Here is an 11,488-nt window from a genome sequence, read left to right on the forward strand (position 1 = left end):
TCCCTCCAGCATGTCCCGTTTACTGTGGTGAGAAGGTTTAGGTCCCCAGAGTGTGTAGCTCAGAGGGATTGGGATTTCTTTAGGTGTAGCATGTCCAACAGCTCTGGGTTTGACATAGCTTTATATGTTAGGCAGAGATCACCTCGGAGTAGGCGATATGCTATGGAGTAAAGCTGGAGTTTTTTTTGAGACGGTCAGTGTAGGGCAACTGTTTGAGGCCAGTAATCCTCTTTGTGAGGTACTTCTGTGGCCTTTCCAGCTGCTGCAGATGTCTTGTGAGGTACATTCCAAAAGAGGCCTTGTACTCTATAATGGGTCTAATGAGTGATGAGTAAAGGGGAACAATGACCTCTTTTTTCCTGGATGAGAATCCTTTTATGAGGTGTGCCACGTAGAAGGACTTCCTGACTACTGTGGCGATGTGACTATCAAAGGAGAGACTACTGCCCACCTGGGTCCCAAGGTCTCTTGTCACGCATTCAGTGTTAAGTAGATTGCTGCCTGTGGTAGTTCATGGGTACAGAGTTTTTACCAAAGGGGATGACACTGCACTTTTTGGCACCGAGCTTGACGCCATGGCTCTGACACCAGACATCTGTTTCAGTGAGGCCCTTCTGTAGGATGTCCACATCATTTGGGGACTTGACTACGGCTCCTAGTTTGCAGTCATCTGTGGACTTCATTAGCCAGAGGCCTTCTGTGTTAGCCTGTACTTCAGAGAAGTAGATACCAAACAGGACAGGTCCAAGGACGGAACCCTGTGGTACTCCACTTGTCACTGCTTTAAGGTCAGATTTGGAGTCTGCAACTTTTACAGTGTGGGTTCTCTGTCAGTGAGCCAGTTGGCAACCCATCTTGTGACGTAGGAATTTATACCTAGTTTAGTGAGTTTAGCTATAATTCCAGAATGGGGGATGGTGTCTAAAGCCTTGGCGAGGTCAAGATAGGCTGTGTGAACCACCTTACCCTCATTCACGGCTTTGGTGACTGCCTCAAAGAAGTCGATCAGGTTCAGGAGGCACAATCTGCCTTTCACAAACCCGAACTGGGTGGGATCCAGAGTTTGGAGGTTAGCAATGTCTTTGTTTATGAGTTCCATGATGATACGTTCCATGGCCTTGCAGACCAGGCTCGTCAGGCTAATAGGTCAATAGTTCCCGGGATGAGTGGTGGCTCCCCCATTGTGGAGTGGGATAACTGTTGCTGTGCGCCATTCAGTGGGCTCAAAGCCTGATGTGACGCTATTATTGAACATGGTGCTTAAGTGGGGAGCCACTTCGTTCTGAAGTTCGTGTAAAATGCAGCCTGGGATGTTGTCCAGTCCCATGGATGCTGTGTTTTTGGCTTTAGAGAGAGTGCAGCTTTTACCTGTGTAGTTGTGATTACATGGACTCTGCATTCTTCTGTATAGATATGGGCCCTTTAGGGGATGAGGGGGGCACTGAACCGATCTGCCAGGATGTTGGCAATATCAGTTGGTAATTTTCATGCCTTTGTGGTTGGTGTAACAGAGAAGATCTGGGCGTTGCCATCTAGATTCTGGACATGGCTATAGAATGCTTTGTGGTTGTCCTTGGATTTAGTGGCGATTTTGTCTTTGTAGCTAGCTTTGGAGGATCTTATAAGGGATCTCAGCTTCTTACTGAGGCTGACCAGGGTGCTCCTCCACTCATGGGATTTTACTCTCTTTTGCAACAGTTTCTTCCTTCTATTGCACAGTTTGTTCATGGCAGGGGACCACCAGATTGGCTTCCTTTTTTTGGAGGACAGCATCTTGGTTCTGTTTGGGATAGCACAATCCATGCACTCATGTAAGTGCTTATAGAGTGCATTTGTGTAGGATTCAGCAGTTGTAACTGTATTGTCCATCTGCATGGGTGTCATGAAGTTCACCACTTCTGTCTTAAGAAGCATGAAGCTGGCTTTGGAGAATTTTTTTACTGTGGTTTCCTTAATGGGGGGGTGGGGGCAGGATGTGGATATCAAGGGTGATGGTCGGATCGGACCAGGTGTGCAACTCATGTTGGTAATGACTAGGTCTAGGATATTGTTGCTCCTGGTGGGGGTGTGGATAAGCTGATCTAGGGTATTGGAGTTTATGAATTCCAGAAAGCGTTGAGCTAAGGAGTTGGTACACAAGTAGTTTTCCCAGTTAATGGTGGGGTAGTTGAAGTTGCCCATTATTAGGGTGTTTGGTTGAACCCTAATATTTTCCAGTACATCAGGAAAAGAGGAGTGGGAATCCTGGGGCATGGTGGGGGATCTGTAGCAAGCTACAATTTGTATTGCAGTTTTGTCAAGAGTTAGTTGCACTTGGATAACCTCAGATGCATTATGCTGAGCAACTAGCCTGGAGGTGTGGATATCCTTAATGAATATGGACACACCTCCGCTTTTGGTGTTTCGGTCCAGGTTACATGGCCGAAAAGTGTGGTATGAGTTATAGCCTGGTAGTGCAGGAGTGCTCTCTGGAGCCTTGAACCAGGTCTCAGTCACTGCACAGATATCAATGTTCTCCATTTTAAGGAGTGCCTCGAGTGAGTGCATTTTGAGATTTAGACTTCTAGCACAGAGTAGCATTACCCTCAGTTTTTGCTTGCCTGTTCCTGTTATGGTGGTGAATTTATCTGAACCATGCCTAAAAAAGGCACTATAGGGGCAGCAAGAGCCTTAGCCATTATCCGGAATCCCACGGGTGACAGGTGCAGGCCATCTGTGGCAAAGCATCGTGGTCTGTCGACCATGTCATTCCAAGCAGACAGATACTGGATCCCATTAGAATGACACCAGAAGCTTAGCCAATTGTTGAAATCAATCATTTTGTCCTTGCACTGCGGTATCATTCTGGGCGATGGCAGAATGCTACTCAGGGCTAGGGTCTTACCTGCCTGGGCTACAAGATCAGAGAGCTCTTCCATGTCTCTTTTCATGTATTCCAGGGAGGTACATCTCAGGTCATTCACACCAACATGGACAATGACAGAGTCAAATTTGTACTTGTTGTGGAGTGACCTGAGTGCATGGGTTATGTGGCGGATCCTGGCACCAGACAGGCAGCTGACAGTAACCTTCTCCTTGTCTTGCCTGGTGAGTGGGACATTAGTGTGCCTGACTATAGAGTCACCTATGACACTGCTTATTTTGCACTTTTCCTTTATATTTATCTGCGTATCTTCTAAGTTTATCCACCTGTGCTGAGATCACATCTATCTTTCTTAGTATTTTTGTTGATATGTTCCTTCTTCTATATTACTCGAACAGTGACACTTCTTGTCTTAATTGCTTTATAGTTTTCTCTATTCAATTCTTCCTTGACGGTATTCGATTTCTCCCCTTCCTTTCCCTCACTACCCTGTGTTCTTCCGGTAGAACTTTATCAGTTATTAATTTAGCACCACAGTAATATATCCTGTTTACTTCCGTTATATCGCATGGATCTCTAGGTACAGTCCTAATTACTGTGTTCATTTGTTTTATCAAACTTCGGACTTTTTCAGTTTTATTAACTTTCTGCAGTCTATTTCTTTCATTGATCTTAATATCTTTCTATGTCTATTAGATGAAGCCAACTCTTCTCTTAGCTTATTTTCTTCTAAACTGAGGGCACGTTTTTGTTTTCCATTTCCTGCAGGCATTCTATAGAAAGTTCTATAGCATCTTCCTGTGGCACATTCTCTTCAATTTCATCCTGTGCCATCCATTGCTCTGTCATATGGGAACTCACTGGCTTATCACTCCTCAGCATTAACTGCATCAGAGTTTCCGCAGTTTTCTATTCTTTACCTTGCTGTCTAGCTTCAAGTGAACGTTTATACTGGTTTCCTGTGGAAGGCTCAAAAATATCTTCATATGGCACCTGACCAATTGCTTTCTGTTCCACTGGATTCCCCTTAATTTGGATATCCACTGCTCAATCATGTTGTTGTGCTTTCTGAATTACATTTTGTACACTTTCTATTTTTTTTTTAAATACTCCATTACTAAATCTCCTTTTCTACTTTTCCTCTGTCTTCTTATTTTTTGTATTGTAAAGTTTTCCATGTCTGGATTCCTTTACCTGTCTCTCTCTTCAAAATATCTTTGGTGCTGCTCTTTTTGTACTGGTTAATTTTGCTTGCTCCTTTGCATAAATATTACAGGATCTTAAATCTCTTTTTCTTAACCATGTCCCTATTTCTTCTTCAGAGGTCTCCTGATCTTCCTGCTCCTCCTTACTTTGGGGACTCACTCCACCATGCCATGGTGTAACGTGTTAGGCCTTCTACACCAAATCTTTCACTTTGCAGGCACTCCGTAACTTCACCTTCTATTTTTTTTTTTTAACTTCTACTTTACTAATCTTCTTTTCTACTTTCCCCCTTTGTAATATTTTTATTGTGAAATTTTCCATATCCGGCTGCCTTTGCCTGTATTTCTTTTCGAATATCTCTGGGGCTGCCTTCTTATTACTTTAGCATTCTCATTTGCATAAATATTGCACCATATTAAAACCTTTCAAATATCCATATTTCTTTTTATACTTTTTAAAAATCTCTAGGTTTTGTTGCCTATATTTTCGCACTTCCTCAGATGCTTCTTTTTTCCAAACGGATCAAAGTTTCTTGATCTATATACAGTTTTTCACAAATCTGTTGTATTAATGAATACAAATTTTCACTTGAAGTTTGACTGTTTTTCTTGCTGAAGTATTTTTCTTTCCTCTAATTTCTCTCTCAATCGTTTGTATACCTTGTTGTTTGTCTTTTTGGCTTTTAGGGGTCGCCACAGCGGACCTCCGGTCTGCTAATGATTGGCAGTAGATTTTTTTTATAGTGCAGAGTTGCCAGCCCGACGCCCAACCATCAGCGAAGGCACGCCCATTCACGAATGTCTTTCTTGTTCCTGGAAATTCTGGGCTTTTTTGCATAATAGTAACAATAAATTTCTTTCTAATCCCCAATAATCCATTTTATTATCTTTATGACACTTCTTTGGCTCATCAGTTTTTGCGATTTTTGTGGACTACTACTTCCTTCTACAACAGGGGGGGGGCATCCTACAACAGGGTCCTAAAGGATTCTAATCTAAAAATCTGCCACTAAGACTAGCCTGGTTAATAAGAAGATATGAGAAAGATAAGGAGTCCGAAACACAATGAGAGTACCGGACACACAACCATACTCAGAAACCAGTATCAGAAGACTGACGCAGCAAGTCTGCCTGGGTGCTGCAACAACCTGCCCACTTCTCACCCACTCTTTCACATGTACATGGCAGTATTAAACTTATCTGCACTCAGTTATAACAAACTCTTTTTCCAGATGTGGAACGCCATTTTCTCTTCCATATTTGTGGATTTTGTGAATGAATGACCCTTGCCTTCTCCTGGGTAACATGGCAGCAATGAACCAATAGGTTCAAAAAACTGCAATTCTATCAGTTTGTAATTATCATGGTTACCAGACCCAAGATTACTCCTCAAAGCACATCCATCCAGGAAAAACAGTGATTAAGACCTTATGCTTTCTACTACAACAATTTGTTGTCCCTACTGATATCATTTGCCTTATCCATTTCTCCTTCCTTCTTTTAACCCCTTTTTGTAGCATCTTTTATTACTCTTCTACCTCTCCCCAAAGACCTGGATTTGTCTGCACTGAAGGAAATGTTAATTCACTGCCCTTAACAGGATAAGATAATTTGTATCTATATTATTGTCTCTTTTGCAACACTAGGGTAATTTGAATCTTTTAAAATTCTCAAACGAAAAAAAGAAACCAGTCACTAAAAATATTACTTTTCTTCTAAGCAGAGGAAACGCCACATCTATCCAAATAGATCCTTACTCCAACAAATGCTAAATAATTTGTTCTGAACTGCTTCTTCAATTAAGGACTTCAACTTCAAAGTAAAACTGTTTTTTAAATTCCAAAACTCCATTTACAATAAAAGTTAAATTAAACGCAATATACAATAAAATGTTTAAAAAAATAAATCAATAAAAATAAACCAGTTAAAATAGGTGAAATTATTGCTTCTGCTTGGAATAAACTGAGGTGGTTGAATAGCTTGGTGGATTTTTGTATTTTTTATGGTGCTACATTTTGTCATTTTATTTATTTTGTACACACTGCCAGTAAGACTAGCCTGGTTAACAAGAAGATATGAGAAAGATAATAAGTCTGAAACACAATGACAGTACTGAACATACAGCCATACTCAGAAACCAGTATCAGAAGACTGACCCAGCAAGTCTGTCCAGGTGCTGGAACTACCTGCCCAAATGAAAAAATAAGATGGCGATTAAGATAAAATGCCCAGTTGTAATAAAGTAAAACAAACCAAGGTTTACAAAATATAAACAATTTACCTGCCATACAAGCATGGGCTGAAAGTCTAAATCAACCAGGTTGATCTTGAAAGACCTGTGAAAGTTGGCCAGTGTTAGCATTCCCACGTAATCTAGAGTAGAAAATTCCAGAGATGTGGGGCTTGGTTAAGAAATGAACGAAAGTCGGAGAACTCTAACTGTATGTGTGGAAAATCCAGCAGCTCACTGGAGGCCAAGCACAGTGACTATGGTCAACACCATGACTTTATACATATAAATACCTAACTAGAAGCCAATGCAAGGTCCACGCATAGGTCAACATAATGGTAACAAAACATACCAATAAGTAATGTAGCAACAGAATATTATACCAGCTGCAAATGATCAATGTAAAAAATTCCCAAACAAAGAGCACTGTGGTAACTCAGACAAGATGAAACCAAACCAGGAACAACAATCTAGAGATTTACTTGAAGGACTAGGTGCTTGATCTTGTCAATATATTCAAGAAAAAAGCAGTAAGACTTCCTAAAGGCCAACAGCTATTCCCAAATTTTCAGTAAATTATCCAAGATCATACCTTAACCACACACCTTGTTCACAACCTCAAGTTTATCGCCACCACAAATAATTCAAGATGAAAGCAGAAAGTCAGTGGACTCATTCAAAAGTGGCAAGAACTGCCAAAGCCTCAGTCTGGATGAGTAAAACATGCTGCCATCAAAAGGAACTACTACTAATACCATCCAAACTTTCCCAGGACTATTTACATTCTGTCATGTTTTCAGTAAGTCCATTAATCCAGAAAAAAGATACTGAATTCCAACAAAATGGTTGTATTCCTTTTTTTTTTTTCTCCAGGCACTCTATACCATCTACCTGGATAGAAGAATCTTCAAGCCAGTTTGTTTCTCCCTCTGAAACACTCACACCTATTTGCCTGTAAACCGACTTTGTGGAAAACAGACCAAGCACTACCTTTATATCCTTGGCAGAATTTAAATGCAAAAATAGGGCAGATCAGAGAGATCTGTCATCTCCTTCTACCATTAAACAAATACAATTCACTGTAATATAATTGACTTGCTAATTCAAAAAGAAATTTTATTTAATTTTGCTTGATGGAAAACATGTTTTAACCAACCTCACCCTGTGGTCCTCATGCAATTCTAACAACTTCTCTTTCAGCTGTACTTATAGTAGGAGCTCAAAACAGCAAAGCTAAGGGTTCTATGTCAGCTGGTCAAACACCCTACTGACATCATCCTGGGAATACAGTCAAGACGACAAGCCGGACTACATTTTCTGTATTTCTGTTTAAGCCATCAGCATTATCAGAAAGAAGGTGGTAAAAGGTCAGATTTATTCACAGCTGCTAGACTGTAACAGGGACACAAACGAATTACACTATATGTACAGTCATGAAATGCAAAAAAAAAAAAAAAAAAAAAAAACACTAATGTACAGTGTACTTTAACAACATAGCTTTCCGAAACAGTCTCCATCAATACATTTTCATCTATCTGCTGGGCTCATCTCTATTACTGCTGTCCGCACTCAAAACTTCTAAAAAAGGCTTCAGCAGTCTACACGCTGTAAGCATCTCCCACACATCTTCTGCTGGTTCCTTTTAAAACAGAGCTTCAGAAAAGTATATTCCTCTTAAGATTTCTGACTGGTGTACTTTTTCCTGCAACCCGCTCATTCCTCATGTCTTCTGCTATCAAAACACCTGCATTTAATATTCTAAACCTCCTCCTGTCACCCTCCTTTCCTCTCTTCCCTTCTAAAATATTACATCTCAAGCCTCACTCATATTTACCTCTCCATATTTTTATTTCTGTCAGTGACACCACTGTTGCAGTCAGATCCAAATTAATTAGTACTGCAAAGTAAAAAGCACCCACCTACATTCTCACAAACAGAAAAGCTATCAAGACACAAATCTGAGATGCACGCAAAGGCATCTCTGCCAACAATATTATGTAATTCAGTAAAACAAACTATGCTGCCATGTACTATCATGCCACAGGACTCTGGGCTGGGTCCACTCCTTTCTAACATCTACTACTCTGATGTCATGGGCACTGTCAAGGGACTCTGGTTGCCTAAGTTTGCAGATGACTGCAAACTAGGTGCAGTCATAGAATCCCCCCCAAGACACTAATATTCTCCAAGAAGGACTGCCTCAGACAAAACTGGTGCCAGAGCCACAGTCTAAAACAAAGAGCCCAAAACTGCATAATTTTATCCTTTGGTAAGGTGGCTACCCATGGAAAGTACCTCACTAATAACAAACTCCCAATAGTCAGGGATCCGAGGACACAGGTAGGTAGTGACTTGACGTTTCACCATCATGAATCTATGGTAGTAAGGAAATCATTCTATGCTATACGATTTATAAGCCAGAGTATGGCATCTAGATCCAATGAATTCATCACTCTACTATATTTGGTACTTATTAGACCAATAATTGAGGACAACATCCCCTTTGGTATGCACTTGACCAGGCACATGGAATAGCTGTAATACCCACAGAGATTCCTCACAAAAAGGATATAGAAAGTAAACCACATGGCCTATGCCAATTGCCTCAAGGTCCTATCATTGTACTGGGTCTCCTACAGACTGTCGAGTGGAGACCTATGCCTGGCATAAAAGGCATCTTTGGTTCCCACCATGATAGACTTTCAGCATAACTGCAAAACAAAAAAAATCAGAATTACCTAATCGAGAGACTTAAACCTTGCTTGCAAAAAGCAGGACATCTTGGAAGGACAGGATTGCTCCTTCAGTGGAACAGGCTTCCCATCCATGTGAAGCACAGTTCTTCCTTAACCCAATTCACACAAAACCTAAACCAGTGGATGGGGAATCAGAAATTCATCTTGGAAGGACAGGATTGCTCCTTCAGTGGAACAGGCTTCCCATCCATGTGAAGCACAGTTCTTCCTTAACCCAATTCACACAAAACCTAAACCAGTGGATGGGGAATCAGAAATTCACCCTGGTCTGGCAAATATGCCCCAATGGATAGAGGCAGCCTGATAACGTTCAACTACCCAAGACTTGACCTACATAAACCCCCTTAGAATATTCTTAAGATTCCTAATCTTGTCAGATACATTTGGAATGTGTAGCTAAACTTGACAAGGCCCCTCTGATCATTAGCCCAGTATACACCTATGAACCTAAAAAAGTTCTGCCAAAGAAACTCTTTGTTATTTTTGTATATCTTTCTTTGCATACATTCAATGTTGTCAAAACAAAGATATTCAAATACAAAAAAATGCATATTAAACTCCTTTCTACTTTGCTTACTAGCAATCTTCAACGCTAATTACTTGAAAGCATACACGTCATATAGCAGAAGGTTCGTGAAAGTGTAGATTTTCGTGAAAACTTGTACATTTTACTTCTCTCAATCTCGACAGTGGTAAAGCTGAACTAAGAAAGTGGCATAGCTCAAAAAGGAAGACTACAGCACGACAGTGTACAGTTTCTGTAACTTTTCCAACAAATAGCATTTCTTTCAGACCAGCATTTGCAAAACTATATTCTGTATCCAAAATGACAGCATAACTGTTTATTACTACTACTAAAAGAAACTTTATAAAATGTTATTCCTTCTTAACAAACCAACTTTGTACAGAGAAACTTCGTTTCTTTTTTCTACTCTTAATATAAACACAGCTAAGCAACAGAATCTCCAAATAAACACCCGTTGTACAATTGAAGTATTCACAATCGTTAGGTCATTATTCTGCAAAACAATCAGCTTGCCACATCTGTCAAATGTAACACATTTCACATGTCAAACTTGCAAATCCTCGGTTTGAGTTGCCAACAGCTCCTTAAAACATTTTTTTCTACAGCAAAAGGCTTCACGCTGTGGCCCGTCACTTCTGACCTGTCAGCTCAAAACCAACGTACCCAACCTACTGCCCAGTCCCAATCAGGGCATTCTCTCGTCCGACGGAGTTTATAGAATGTGTCAATTAAGTCCTCTCCTGCATTATCCTCTAGTTTACTTACCTGTTACAATACGTCAAACTTCGTGTCTGACAGACACCCTTTCGTTGATGCCAGTTGGGCTGGTTAAATAAAATGTTGTCTCCTACTGTCAACAGAATACAAAACCATGGCTCACCATAAAATTTCCTGGCAGACAAACTCTACCTGTTTCCTGACGTCATGTCCGGGAACAAAGCCACTCCCGTGGCCGAAATTACTAAGCGCAAACACTCACCAGTTAAAAGACACTTCAAACTCCCAGTGACATCACTACCAGACAATGCTGGATGGCAACGCTTTTGACGTTACCTTCCGCAGAAGTGTGGAAACAAACGTAGTGACTCACGTGTGGAATGGTATTGAACTGTAATTTTGGCATATAGCGTCCCAACTGCCGCTTGTACCTGATCCTATCTCTCAACTGTCCCTGATTTTTTACTCAGATTTTAACTCTGTTCCTCTTAATTAGGGTTGCAACCCTTTTAAATGCCCGCAGTCCAAACAAAATACCTATTGCCAATGAAATTTGAAAAAGACAACGTCACTTTTTTTGTCAAAATAAACGCTTATTCTTTGCAGCATTTGAGCTGCTGCTTATGATGTTTTATATAACCGTTAAATAAAACTTGGGAAATATTTTTTGTTGCAAAATCTCAGGGCATTTTGCCATGTTTTAGTTTTTTTTCAGGGGACTCTGCCCATATAGGGATTGCCCTGCGTAAAGAGAGACAGGTGGTAACCCTACCAGTGTTAAACGCTCCTAAAAGTGGTGACTTTTGGGAAAAAAAGTGGTGAACTGCACTTAATAAATTATGGCAATAATTAGAGTTACAGACCTCTATCGCTTATAAAATTGTATATTAATTAATAGAGTCATATCTGTTAATGTCTGAAATTAATAGTACTAATAATTTAAGTGTCCCTGATTATTTGTGGATTTGTCCCTGATTTTGCATCAGATTTTTACTCTGTACCACAAGTAACCTGGAATCCATGCTCTCATGCCACAGTCAGTACACCTGACAAAGAGGAGTTACCAGCACAAACACCACACCACCCACATCACATAGCCAAGCACAACACACACAACTATGCAGAGGTCCTCAATAAAAAACTTACCTAAACAGCAGAGACCTCCAAAACACACTCACAAACATTCCACGC

At 40.5% G+C, this 11,488-nt stretch overlaps 1 protein-coding gene across 3 annotated transcripts in view; it reads right to left on the minus strand.

Annotated features, from left to right (window-relative positions):
* Positions 1-10,520, minus strand: part of SCYL2 (SCY1 like pseudokinase 2) — a 1,725,360-nt gene extending 1,714,840 nt beyond the window's left edge. Inside the window, exon 1 of one of the 3 annotated variants that reach the window (XM_044087896.1) lies at positions 10,346-10,520. The gene's annotated coding sequence lies outside the window, so the exon portion shown is untranslated. The remainder of the gene's footprint in view (positions 1-10,345) is intronic. The other 2 variants (XM_044087898.1, XM_044087897.1) reach the window with 2 other exon arrangements.
* Between the last annotated feature and the right edge of the window lie 968 nt (positions 10,521-11,488).

The sequence above is a fragment of the Protopterus annectens genome, chromosome 11.part0 (genome assembly GCF_019279795.1).
Source record: "Protopterus annectens isolate FY-2018-M chromosome 11.part0, PAN1.0, whole genome shotgun sequence".
Lineage (NCBI taxonomy): Eukaryota > Metazoa > Chordata > Ceratodontiformes > Protopteridae > Protopterus > Protopterus annectens.